The following is a 14,274-nucleotide window of genomic DNA, read 5'->3' as shown; positions in this document are numbered from 1 at the left end:
GTCACATTTTGGTACAAATACTATGGAACCAAGAAAGGAATTTTAAGGAGTGAAAAATCCATCCATCGGCTGGGGACCCGAATGTTATCAGTTTATAGCTCGTTCAGTTGGGTTAAGCCTGGTACTAATGAGATCAAGGTCATGGGTTCCATTCCCTAACGGCTAGTTAGTTTTGATCTGCTTCATAGCCACAAACCACTTTTCTAACACCAGTCCCCCACGTTGTACCATGTGCTCCTCGTCACAAGCCTCGAGGTAAAACTGAATCTTCCCACAGAAATGTTCTAAACGAACAATACTTGGGATCATCCTTTTAATGTATTATCTTACTTTTAAGTATGAGTCAAGTTATTGATTTTTTTTTAGCCTACATAATTGTGTGCTCCATGTTTTTCCAAGTATGAAAATGACGTTAACATTGATTTGGCCAAGATTCTTATTATTGATATTTGTAAGAGTTGAGTTTGATTTTCTTGTTAGTGTTCTAGATAACACTGAAATGTTTATTAAGTACTCACATTTGAATCCTGGTTATCTTTATTGTGACACATCTGCATACATTCCTGGCACAGGGCTTGTGATGGTAAAATGTCATTGGAATGCTAAGGGTGAAAGAGAAAGGGTATATTACTCATCAGGTAAAGCGTTATAATGTGTATCACATGCTCCACATCCTAAGGAAATTAATATAGAAAGAGCTTCTGGACAGATGTGAGTGCTTATTATCATTTTGTTTAGATACAAAAGTAAAGGTAGAAATGTGACACACATATCCAAAAGAGTAGAATAATATGGGACCATAAACTCCCTTCTAGGTTTAAAGGAAAAAGATCATTTATATTTTTGCATAATATACTTACTCATCTAAAGCCTAAATCTAAAAGCCTTATGACTAAACAATGTTAGAAGGCACAGGCCAGACTTCAGACCACGTTTATAAGAATAGCCTTGGATACTCTGAGAACCTGGTTCTAGAATGTTCTTTCCATTTGACCTGGCCTCCTGACCACAGCTGACTGGTCCAGCAAAGGGCACTTAATCCCAAAACTGAATTGAGCAGCAAGGGGTGGCCTGTGAGTCAGCAGGGAGTGCTTTCCCATATGAATAAAAGTGATGAAATGGACCAGTCATAGTCTTAAACTTGGCCATATGAACTGGAAATACTGAAGATAAAGTTAGTTGATAGACATTATAAAAACTAAACGATTCACAGGGAGAACAAGGTAGAGTGCAGGCTCATTAGCTATTAGGCCTGGGAAACTATGCATAAATAGAAATCATAAGGTAGAGAGCGGAGCAGGAGTTCGCCAGCCAGACAGAGATAAAGGTGCCAGGGCTTCACTGGGCCCTGCGTGACCTCCTGTTCCCAAAGGTCATTCTAATCTTGGACAGGCCTGGCCACTCTGTGGTCACCATGAAGACTACTACACAGCTAGGATTTCTGTCTTCACTAGTATCGGCCTAGTAACTCCCCATCCCTGGTGGGAAATTGAGTCTTTTTTTTTTTTTTTAATTGAGTAGATAAACAAAAGAACCCAACCTACAGCAAGGAGTTTGACTTGTTCCCATTAGACTTGCAAAATTTAGAGGCGAATTTTATCTCACTCTCCAGATCTGTAAAATGGGGATATGACTAGCCCCTAGCTCGTAGGGTTGTTAGGAGGATTTAATGGACCTATGCAAGACTAAACCTTGGCACGTGACAGCAATCAGTAAATATTAGCCTGGGAGTCGGGATTTTTGCCTGTTTTAGTTTTCTGCGGTATTGCTAGCTTTCGGATCTCTACCTGCACACAGTTAACTATGAGAAAAATATTTGTCGAATGACTCAAAGGAATATTTATACACACATTATGACATGTGCTCTTTTACTCGCCCCTTTCCCAGCTGGTTACTAGGCCATAGGTGCCATGTCACAGACGTGCTCATGGGCAACATCCTCCTAAAAGTTCCTAAAAGCATGTAAACAGAGAGTGTTAATGGAATTCATAGGCCCTATTTCAAAGGAGCCTGCTGTTCAGAATATATTATCTTTATTTAGCATTTATATTACACTTTTACATTTTCAAAGCCCTTTTCAGTTTTTTAACTAAATATTTGTTATAACATTCCTACGTTATCTTTCATTGAGGGAGGTAACTGAGGCATGGTTCCAATCGTTAATACCTATATCTGGAATTGAAGTCATCGCATAAATACAGTAAGTACAACTGTATGTGTGCGTGTGTGTGTGTGTGTGTATATATATATATATATATATATATATATATATATATATATATATAATCTGGAACATTACTTGGTTCTTGTAGAATGCCGAATGGAATGTCAGTGTTTGAGAAGAAGACAATCTGTCACTTTAAATTACACCAGCCATGCTTTCCCTTGGTTCTATTTCAGAAACTACCATCAATAGAAAGGTTTTTAAACTGAGGTTTCTCAATGGGTTTGAAGTCTTTAAAGAATAAAATTTTGAAATTCAGGATTGAAATATTTCACAAGATCTCAGTAATTGCACAATCTTTTTCTATGAAAATCTCAAGACAGTAGTTCTTTCCTAGTGTCAATGTGGTGAGGATTTCTGCATGTGTGCCCTTAGAATTCGGAGACAGTGAGGAATGAAGTGAGGAAAAAATCAGTATACCATTGATGAAATCGGTCAAGAGTAATCTAATTTAAGGGTTTACAAAAGGCCTAAGGAGATTTGGGAAATACCAAAATCCAATCAGGTGCCCCTGTGGAGTTTCAAGAAAGGCTGAAATGTATTGGACCAAAAAGAGATACTGAACTTTGGTTGCCATTTCAGCTGATTGACCACAGGAATATAGTCGATGATATCATAATAACTTTGTGCAGGGGCCCACGCTGACTACATTTACCGGTTTGTAATGTGTGTAATTGTCAACCTGGTATGCCGTCCATCAGAAACTAACATAATCTTGGATATCAACTATACTTCAAAAATTTAAATAAAAAATAGCAAAACCCAGCCAAACCGAAACAAGAAACCCTAACTCAACGGAGTCCCCAGTGAAGCTGGATAATCTGCTCATTTGTCTCCAGCTGACAGTGTCTTCCGTGGCCAAATCAACCGTTCACTGACAGCAAGGTCAGATTGTGCTCCAGTGTTCCTCTCTCCCCATGCAAGCTCCTTCAACCCTTTCTCTTAACATCCAAATCTCTCTCCTCTCCCATTTCCAAAGAAAAACATCCCTACATCTTCCCCAGGCTGTGCACTCTCTCTTTAGTCCTCCGTGAATTTTCATGATTCTCCCAATATTTACGGTCCATTATTCTGCGCTGGCTTTTTCAAAGCCAAAAACCATACTCATGCTTCTCTGCTCAATCTTGAAAAAGAAAACCTTTTGTCAACTCTACACCATTTTAAATACTGTGCCATAATTTCTTCTTTCTTTTACTGCCAAACTTCTTCAACAATTTAGTCTACGCTCACTTTCTTCATTTCCCTACATCCCATTCATTCTTTAACCCACGGGCATTGCCATATATGCTTTCTTCTCTGTAAAGTCGCCAAGGACTTCCTAAATGTCAAATCTAGTGGCCACAGTCCACCTCCTATTGGCAATGTTGACTAATCCCTTCTTTGAAACTGTCTTTTCATTCAAACTTGTTGCCAGTTCCCTGTTCCCAATGTTCTCTAGTCCTTCAGACCTAGTCCTTTTTTCTCCACCCATTTGATAAATACAAGTGCTTCTGAAATTAGCTCCTGGCCTTCCCCTCTGTCTCCACACTCTCTCCTGAGTGAACTCACGTACTCACCCAGCATCAGTTGAACTCATTGTTGTGTGAGCGATTCCTGGGCTACATTTTTTACGTGAGCGTGCCCCTGAGCTTCAAGCTACATGTCCAATTACTTGAGAGGTAAGTCCGCGTGGATACCAGGTGAGCTTGAAGACAACGGAACGGTGTGGGGGTCTCAAGGGCCAAGGCTTCACCTTTGCTGTCCCATCCAGTCCCATCCAGCTCGGTGGGAGTTCCACCCAGTTCTACCACTTAACCAGATATTAGCAACTTCACCTGCCTACACTGAATTTCCTCCCACCTACAATAATCCCTACTTCCCTGGGCCCTTATCAAGATTAAATGAGATAATGCCTGGAATGTAAGAGTTTGATAAACGGTAACTCCTGTCTTTGGTCTGCTGCTTCTTCCTTCTGCATTCCTCCTCTCAGTTTGTAATGTCAGTTTTCTCAGTCAATGATTGAATGACAACTTCCTCTTCCTCCCACCCACATCCCGTTGTCAACAGATCCTATTGATTGTTCCTCTGTAATAATCTCTCCTCTACGCCCTGTCCTGCTTTTTTACTATTTTGACTGCCACTGCCCTACTTTGTCTCCTGCCAGGATTACTACTCTATATTTCTAACTATAGGCTTTCCACTACAATTATCTTCCTCAAGCGGAGCGTTGGTAATGTTACTCCCCTGCTCCAATCCCTAAGTGGTTCCTCATAACTTTAGAAAAAGTTGATCTTCTCAGTAGGGTACTTAGTGCCCTTCAAGCACCAGAATAGAGCGATCTTTCCGTCTTCAGCCAATATACCCCACAAGTCCCTGAGGAGGCCGTACCAAGCCACTGCGGTACATGGTCACTTGTCTTTGCTTTTCTTCGTGCTGTTTCCTAAGCTTGACATGTCCTGTCCCCGCCCCTGCTCGACCTATCAAAATTTCTAACTCGCTCGAACAGATATTCGTACACTCACATTTCTAGCCGCATGTCCACAATAGCCAAACGGTGGGAACAGCACAAATGACTCAACAGAAGAATGGGCAGACAAAATGTGGTTTATACACACAACGGAACGGCAGTAAGCCTTATGAAAGGAAGGAAATTCTGACCTGCGCTGTTATGTAGGTGGACCTCGAAGACACGTGAAGTGGAATAAACCGGTCACAAAAGGGTAAGTATTGTATGGTATTCGGTTCCACAAATAGGAGGTAGCTAGAGCCGTCCAATTCAGAGACAGAAAGTAGACTGGCCGTTGCCAGGAGCAGGGGGAGGGGAGACAGGGAATGACCGTTTCATGGGTGCAGACCATCGGTTTTGCGAGGTGACAAAAGTTCTAAAGATGGTTGGTGGTAATGGTCTTGCAACAGTGCGAGTGTGCTTGATACCACTGTGCTGTACAATCAGGAATGGCCAATCTTATGTATATTTTACCACAACTTATTTTTTTCCTAATTCATTTTTAGTTTCATATATGAAGTACCAGGGATTAGTTTAGGTGCTGGGAGTTCAAATAGTAGATGAATAAATAAAGTGCGGACAGTCTCCCAGGGGCCTAGATTGAGAAAGGCTCAAATTCTACCTCTACCATGCGAAACTCCAGGTGATTACACGGGAAATGCAAAGCTTTCTTCTGTCTCTGTATCTATTCTAGCACTTGCCACATTCTGCTCTGTAGTGTGTCTGGTCCTTGTAAGCTCTTGGCTCTCTTTTGGTGTAATAAAATACCTAAGGTCAGGAGCTCTGTCTTATGCATCCATTTTCTTTTTTTTTTTTATTCATCATAGCACTTAATGCAGTTCATCGCACATAACGGGAGCTCAATAAACACTTGTAGAGTAGGACAGAGTGGAATGGAAGGTAAATTCAGCCATCAGTGATGTTCCGGGCTGGAAATGACATGACCTGATGAGACGGGCATTCCTCAGAATGGGTTTCCCGACCAATGGCATTTGCCAACTAAAAGATCAAAACAGAGCCCAACTCAAAAACACCACTACATCCCTCAATACCAGGTACTCACAGCTGTTACAGACTTGACATATGATCCTTAGTAAATATGGCTATCATCTCATCTCTGAATTAATTTTCTAAAATTTCAAATTGAAAGCCGTAACTCAAACGTGGATGGTTGGGCCTGGACACTGTGCAGCGTATTTACAATCCGAGCTCTGAGCCAACCGTTAAAGAGTTTTGTGAGGAGAGATAGCCACCATCAGCTGGCTTCCCTCCCTGACCCACAGGGTTTGGAGCAGGCTGCCTCAGAGCTGGTTGGGTTTTGAGTACATGGCAATAATCAGCACAAATAGCACTTAGGAATCTAGAACTTTCTATCCTCTGATAACCCTTTAATTATAAATCATCTAGGTAGTAACAGGCACTTAAGCCTGTCTTCTTGAGTGCTAGGAAAATTTTTTCCCTCATCATGATGGGATTTCTCCTTTCATCTTCAGAGGCAGAGTTCTTTATTTTACTGTCAAGATGAGGTTTAGGCACCCTGGTGCTTAATAATTATGGTTAAAATTCCCTGAGTGATTATTGAGTGCCAGGAACTGTGTTACATGCTTTATCTGTATTATCTCATGTCTTCTTCTCAACAACGCTATAGGGAGCAAGGTGGATTTCTTTTGTGCGTGGCTTCCCCAGATTTCCTTCCTCCTCCTTCATTAACATCATAGCCTGGTCCCTAGGCAGCCCCCAGCCTCATTCCATGTGGTCTTGGGGGCCTGTCTGTTCTAATACTTCCTGACATCAAGGAAGGGTGGGTAATGGAAGTGAGGTCAATTAGACTGTCAGGAGAATCTGATTAATGGGCCAAGTGACAAAGGTATGGTGGCTGGAGGTAGGTTATTTCAAAGTACATCCCACCCCCCGCCCCACCTGCAAAATTCCTGAACAATAACCTCAGAGTAGCCCTGGTCCGTTACCCCAAGGCCTGATCATTTGATCATTAACCTTTTCCTTCAACTCTTGACCAACCAAACTTTGTTCCAATATATTCCGCTTTTTAAAAAATACAATGTTAGAATCAGTTGCTTATAACCTAAAAAGCTTCCCAATAAGTTAGCATATATGTTTTCCATTGTTATATAACAAACGGTCACAAATGTGGCTGCTGGCGAATAACACCTGTTCATTATTGTACAGCTTCTATGGGATAGGGCCCTGGGCATCGCTAACTGGGTCCTGTTGGAAGTCTCTCAAGGCTACAGTCAGTGTGTCAGCCAGGGCTAAGCTCACCCCTGAGATTAGGAGTTCTCTGAGGTTTGCGTGATTGCTGGCATGATTCCGATTAGGACTGGGTTCCTTTTTCTGGCTTGCTGTCACTGGGGAATGGCCTCTTATCAGCTGGGGGCTGCAATTTCTGCTACATGACCCTATCCCTAGGCCTCTTGCAACAGGGCAGTTTGCTTCTTCAAGTAGGGCAGCAAAATCTCCTTCCTTTCAGGAAAACCCAGGGCCCTCCTTTTAAGGGCTCACCTGATTAGGTCAGACCCACTTGGAATTACTCCTTTTTTGATCAGCTCAAAGTTAAATGATTAGGAACCTTAATTACATCTGAAAAATCCCTTCACTTTTGTCACCTAACATGCTCTAATCACCAGAGAAAACCCCATCACGGCTCCCTCCCACAGTCAAGGAGAGGCGATCATGACAGGAGAGTACACCAGTTTGGCAGAGCCTTTGGGGGCCATCTCATAATTCTACCTTACGTAGGTAGTTACTCTTATTATCATCAGTTTACAGATGAATACACTAAAGTTTAGAGAGGTTAAGTCATCTGCCAAAAATTATAAATTTCTAAATATTAACGTCAAGATTTGAACCAGGCCTGTCACCAGTGCTTAGGCTAAGCTGTAATATTCTTGAAATGAGTTTTACCTTCTTCATTTAAATCTTCTTGTACCCGCTGAAACTTTTCTGCAATTTTAAGAGTTTAAGTGGCTTCATATTTCCTTCCACTTGATCTGCATACCCTCGTTCTCTACATCATATGTCCATGTAGACAATAGGGCAAGTTCCTACAGAGATGTTAAGGCATCTGACAAACACCTATGGAGGATGAGCATTTGTAAGTCATTGTGCTGGATGGCTCAAGAAAACTCAAGGTGGACCCCAAGGAATGCATTTTCTATCAAAAGACACAAGATCGAATGCAAAATTATGAACATATATGAAAAAACCATAAAGAAGCACACAGAAGAGGGAATAATGAATTCTGAGTAGAATGAAAATACAAGGGGCACCTGGGTGGCTCAGTCAGTTAGACATCCAGCGTCCAACTCTTGATTTCGGCCTAGGTCATCATCTCAGGCCTATGAGATCAGGCCCCATGTTGGGCCCCATGCTGGGTATGGAGCCCACTTAAGATCCTCTCTCCCTTTCCCTCTGTATCACCCCCCAACTCACACATGCTCTCTCTCTCTTAAAAAAAAAAAAAAAGAAAAAAAAGAAAGGAAGGAAGGAAGAAAGAAAGGAAGGAAACACAAGAGAAATCTTAAAAGAAATGAATAGGATTTGGCCTTTCAGAAAAGTGAGGAGGTGGCAGGAAGCATCTTCCTGAAGCTCCCTCCTTTCATGAGTATCCCTCACTTGATCCTTGATCATTGTAATTTGACACATCGGAGGCTTTATTGGAACTGAAAGATAGCAACAAGTAACCCCATATCTTGAGGTTCTGTTTTCTTTGGTTGACCTAGGGGAGTTGAGAAACCAAGGACAATGAATCAATTTTGATCAATATAGAAAAAATAATCTCATACTTAACAGTACTATCTAAAGAATGTTTTCACTGGCTTGGTATGTGCATATTATACCAACTTATTAACTGTTACTTTTCTTAAGTGATTTATCCTAGTGCTTCATGGAGAATTCACTTTTCTCCTTGGCCCAAGATGTCACTGATGGCCAATCAGGCAAATAGCACTAATATCACTAGGGAGAGAAGAGAAAACAGAGGAGAAAATAGCTTTCTACATTACATCAAACTATAGAATATCCACATTAGAGATATTATGTGTATTTATTTTGCTAGAAATTTTATATGAAGCAGTAAAATGAATGATGTGAAAGTAGCACTGTTGAAAGAGACTTGGGGCTTTTAAATTAAAATTTCCAGAGCCTTTATTGCAGCTGAATTCATCCTTCTATGTATTCATTAATTCAACAAATACTTATTGAGTACCTACTATATGCCAGACACTATACTAGGTTTTAGGAACAAAGCACTGAATAAGATGCATATCAGCACTCTCCTAGGCTATAAGTTGTAGTGTGGATATTGTCAATAAATGGACAATATGATACATCATAATATGTGCTATGGTAGAGAAAGCACAAAGTGCTACAGGAGTATGAAGGAAAATAATTTGTTGAGTTCAAGAGAAATTTGTGAGGCTTTTCTGGAGGAGATGGCATTTAAGTTGACATGTAAAAACAGAATGGGAGATATGGGACACCCTGTAATGGCAAAGGATCTATAAGTACCAAAATAAAAATTGTGATAGTTATTTGGGGACAAAAGGGAAGGAACTAAGAACATTCATTTCTTTAAACTATTTTAAAATGTTAAGATTAAAAAAAAAATCCTACGTCCCCACACCAAGATGCTTCTTATATCACTTACCAGCATGTACGTATGAGCTACAAGCACTTACCTGCAGTGTCCAAACAAGAACTCAAGAACCCACCCTGCTTATCATCATCAGTTTTTGCCTGGAATCCATCTCCACCTGGCTCTGAAATTGTGCCCCTGTAATGACAAAGCACCACCTCCATCGCCAGCCACCGTGAACTTGGAATTTACAAATGGTGGGACTTCACGTTCACTGGTGCTGTCAGTGCCAGCTGCCTCCAGGCCACTGGCAAAAGTTGCCAAATTGTGTCAACTGTCTACTGAACAAATGCCAAAAACATGTGACTTCTCCCAAATTATTTCCATGATATAGGAGATTAATGGACAAGTGACAGTGTGTTTTAGATAATAGACATTACACCATTCTTAATTTTGATTTTTTGAAATCCATTTTTGCTCCCAAACATGTAAATTGCATATATGTGTGTGTGCATACCTTTCAATTCTGTTATATTTACCTGATCATAACACTGATGTAATCTATTTCTATAAAGCTATAATAAATTACTCATTTTGTTTAAAAAAAAACACGAGTTTATAAGTTTTGCAACATATATTGGGATTACAAATGCACTTCAATCTTTGACCAGCATTTCTATTTCTGTCCTCTAGACATGCCCTTACACGTGTGATATCACATAGGTAGAGGGTTACTTACTGCAGAAGAACAAAATAACTTAAATAAAATGTATTGATATGAGACCAGTTTTAAAAATTATAGTTAATTCTGTTATTTTTTAAGATTTTATTTATTCATTCGTGAGAGATAGAGAGAGGCAGAGACACAGGCAGAGGTAGAAGCAGGCTCCCTGCAGGGAACCCGATGTGGGACTCGATCTCAGGACCCCCGGGGCCATGCCCTGATCAGAAGGCAAATGCTCAACCGCTGAGCCACCCTGGTGTCCCCCCCAAAATTATGGTTAATTCTTACAAGGAGATAATATGTAGCCATAAAAAGAGTAAGGAAGGTGATACAGAATAATGCTGAAGGCATGTTGTAAAGAAAGCAAGGCACAGCATCCATGAGTGTAGACACTTTGTCTAAGAAAAGAAGAATATGTAAAGAATAGGTCTATGTGTATGTATGTGCAGATAGTTATTTGTTTAATATATGCTATTATAGGGGCGATGGAAGGGGGGGTGCTCAGTGGGTTAAGCGTTTGCCTTCTGCTCAGGTCATGATCCCGGGGTCCTGGGATCAAGCCTCAGATCTGGCTCCCTGCTTCTCCCGCTCCCTCTGCCCCTCCTCTGCATGCACTGCCTCTCACTCTCTCATAAATAAAGTCTTAAAACATATATGTATGTATATATGCTATTATAGACTGAATGTTTGTGTCCCCCTAAAGCTTATATGTTAAAATGTAGCCCCCAATAAGATGCTATTAGGATATGGGGCCTTTGAGTGGGATCAGATCCTGGAGGCAGAGCCCTCATTAATGGGACTAGTGTCCTCAGGAAAGCGACTTTGGAGAGCTCCCTCAACCCCCCTTCTGTCACGTGAGGGCACAGCAATAAATCCATTGAATGTTAACATAAATATCATACTTTCATGAAAAATCACTAGGTTTTCCAAAACAGAAATGAAGAGTGGCATTCTTTGCAAATTGCTTGAATGTCTGACTTAATAGAAGACATCTGGATTCCCGTAACTGCTTCTGCATTCATTCCATTATGATACATTATTCTGATTGAAGTAGAAGAAGAAAACTCTAGTTTCACACAGATAAGAGCTTGGAAAACAGACAAGTATTTTAAACGTTTCCAGATAATTGTAGCTATTCTTCTTTGATATTACACCAAAACTCAACAGCTAGTAGTTTCTTAAAGGTTAATTGCAATAGAGTATCTGAACCTCTACTGAAGAGCTATTCGTATCCTGTTATATTAAATTCCACCGGTCTGCCTTCCACTTTGGAGGGTTCTTTGGCCCATGCATGTTTTTTTTTAAGATCATGCTTCGATCATTTGGGAAATATCAGTCCACTGAGTTATACGGATCTTTTAAATGTTGATACCTCTCCTTTTACAATGTCAAAAAATTGCATTTGCTGTTTCACCACCAATTTCATCAAAACAGTTTTTAGACACTGAAAAGCTATTGAGCTCACAGTGGTGGGTACAAGTTTTCCAAAATTCTAATTCCTATTTAAAAGCTAAAATTTTGTGATTTGCAGCTCATACCATCATTTGTTTTTCCTGAAGTAACAGGCACATTTTGTTCATTTTTAAGGGAATGTTCGCCAAACTCTTGTATGAATAACCATAGTTTGTCTGTCATTCTTTCAAGTAAAAATAGTGTTCTGTGAAAAGTGCAGCTAGTTGTGTTTGCAACTCAGACAACCGGCAAGTGCATTTCCTTGGGATAAACTGGTACTTTGATATGCAGCAAAAGTGCTTTATATGTACTTCCCTTTTACATCTGACAGACTCAAGACTTAAAAATTATTAGCTTTTCTTGCTCATCAAAGACATTCTTAAGTGAGATTTGCATGTTCTTATCTGTGAGGATATGGCAGGGAAGACAACACGGACTTCCAGTACAGTTGCTTGCACTGCCTCGGTTCACGCCAAGTGCCAGTGGTTTTACCCGCCACTGCTTTTGCATCACCAGGGAAAATGCCAACAGTGAACATGGCAAAGGATGTCATTATGAAATGGTTTTGCTCTCACAGACCCCCTATACGCATCTTGGGAACCCCCAGGAGTCCACGGATCTTGCTTTGAGAAATATTTGCATAAATAATTTTTGAAGTAATATATTAGAAACTGGCAATATTATTTGCCTTCAATGAAGAGCACTGGATAATTGAGGGACAGGTGTGGGAGGAAGATGTTTCACTACATACCCTTTTTACTTTTTGAATTTGAACCAAGGGAATGTATTAGTCATTCCAAGATAAATTTAAAAATGATTTTCAAAACCACAAGAAACTTGAAAGCTGGACCAAGGAAAGTGAGGTGACAACTCATATTTATACAAGGATAATATTCCACATGGCTGCATAGTTGCAGAGTGGCTGGCTGGTATAGAACTCAGATGAGTTTGGGAACCACGGCCCATAAGGATGCTTAGCCTAGAGTCATTGGTGAGGCTCACACACAAACTGCTAATTGATATAGTAGTTCAGGCATAGAGAGTAAGCAGGGAACTTGCAATAAATCACATCATAATTTGATAATAATAAAACTCAGGGAGGAAAATCAGAAAGCTGTATGTGACTGTAAACAGTTAAAGGCATCCAGTAGTCCCTCATTACCATTGACTTATCTCCCCACAAGGAGTCTCATCCCTACTCCTAAGCAATAAATATACGTGACCAGGGTAAGTACTGGAAGGAACCATGCTTTTCCATAACTAACCATCATGTTTACGGATATCCTGATCTTGGCCCACCTGGTCCACCTTGTGGTTCTAAAGCAACAGTTGTAAATTCAGATGCTCAGAGGTTCCCATCAGGTCATGTCAACGAATGAAGCAGGCTGAGAAAAAGAAATCCATTGTCCTCTCAGTTTATCTTGCGTGTCTTCACTTATGGTGGAGGTAAAACCTAGGAAATACATCATTTTCCTCTTGACTCTACTGCAAGAAAAACAAAAGTTCCAGTGAAACAATAAATGGGAACTGACACCAGGCCTCTGTGTCAGAGGGTAATAACTGGTGGGGACCCTGATACCTGGAGAGCACAGCCCTATGTCAGGAGGACACCTGCTTCTCTGTGCTCCTTAGCAGCTCCAGATCTGGGGCTGCCATTGGAAGTGTAGACTTGGTGTGATTATCATAGCTCTCATTTTATTAGAAAAGATGGAAATATGAACATTTACAGGGCATTTCCAAATTTTTTAAGAAATAGGTAACTAATTTTTAAAAATTATGCAGTCTATTTTGAAAAGATTTTATTTATTTGAGAGAGAGAACATGAGGAGGGGAGGGCAGAGGGAGAAGCAGACTCCTTGCTAGGCAGGAGCCCAATGCAGGACTAGATCCCAGGACTCCAGGATCATGATCTGACCCAAGGGAGATGCTTAACCAACTGAGCCCCCAGGCGCCCCTTACGCAGTCTTTATGTACAGGCAAACACTTGGCCAAAGAAGATGTGACTGAATCAGAGGTAGCATCTGGCAATCTTCTTGACACACTCACATCCCTAACTTTTCAAAGTTGCTGGAAGACTGTTCCTCACAACTGCAAAAGTCATGAGAGCAATACCTGTACCTCAAATTGTAATGAGAATAATTAGATAAGGAATTCTCAGCTCCAGGAAACTTCTGGTTTACTTGTTGAATTTAAAAGTATAAAAATGAATAGTCTAGTATCTAGGCCAAAAAAACAAATAGCCTACAAAGGGGGGAGGGATAAAAAGGTTGGCATCACACTTCTATCCACAGCAGTATTCAATGCCAGAGACCATGGAGAAACATAAAGAGTTCTGAAGTAAAAGAAAGCAGGACCAAAGAACATTTTTCCAGGAGTGGTGTCATGTTAGTAAAAACAAACATATTTAAATAAGAAAGACCTCAGGGAATATAACACGCTTAGCTTTTCTTGTAAAGAAAAATATATTTATTTGACAATGAAGATTGAACTGTATAAAAAACGGAATCAAAATAAAAAACTGAGGCATGGATAAGTGGATGGCAAAAGAGCATGTGTGGAGCAATTAATCCATTTCCATAGAGAATCCTGGAAAATAACAACCAAGTATAACTAGAGGAAGTTTTGGCAGTATAAACATAAAACAACTCACAGACATGGCAAAATTGAGAGGAGCAGGTTACAAGAAGTGTAAGAGTGCTGACGTTCTCATCTCTCATAGCAGTGAGTCTGCTGACAGCATCTGAAACCAAACACTTAGTGGAAACAAAAAAAATAACAATTTCCATTGCTTATTT

Source organism: Nyctereutes procyonoides, unplaced genomic scaffold, assembly GCF_905146905.1.
Source record: "Nyctereutes procyonoides isolate TBG_1078 unplaced genomic scaffold, NYPRO_anot_genome, whole genome shotgun sequence".
In the NCBI taxonomy this organism is placed as follows: domain Eukaryota; kingdom Metazoa; phylum Chordata; class Mammalia; order Carnivora; family Canidae; genus Nyctereutes; species Nyctereutes procyonoides.
The sequence above is the reverse complement of the archived record's forward strand: the minus strand, read 5'-3'. Positions refer to the sequence as shown.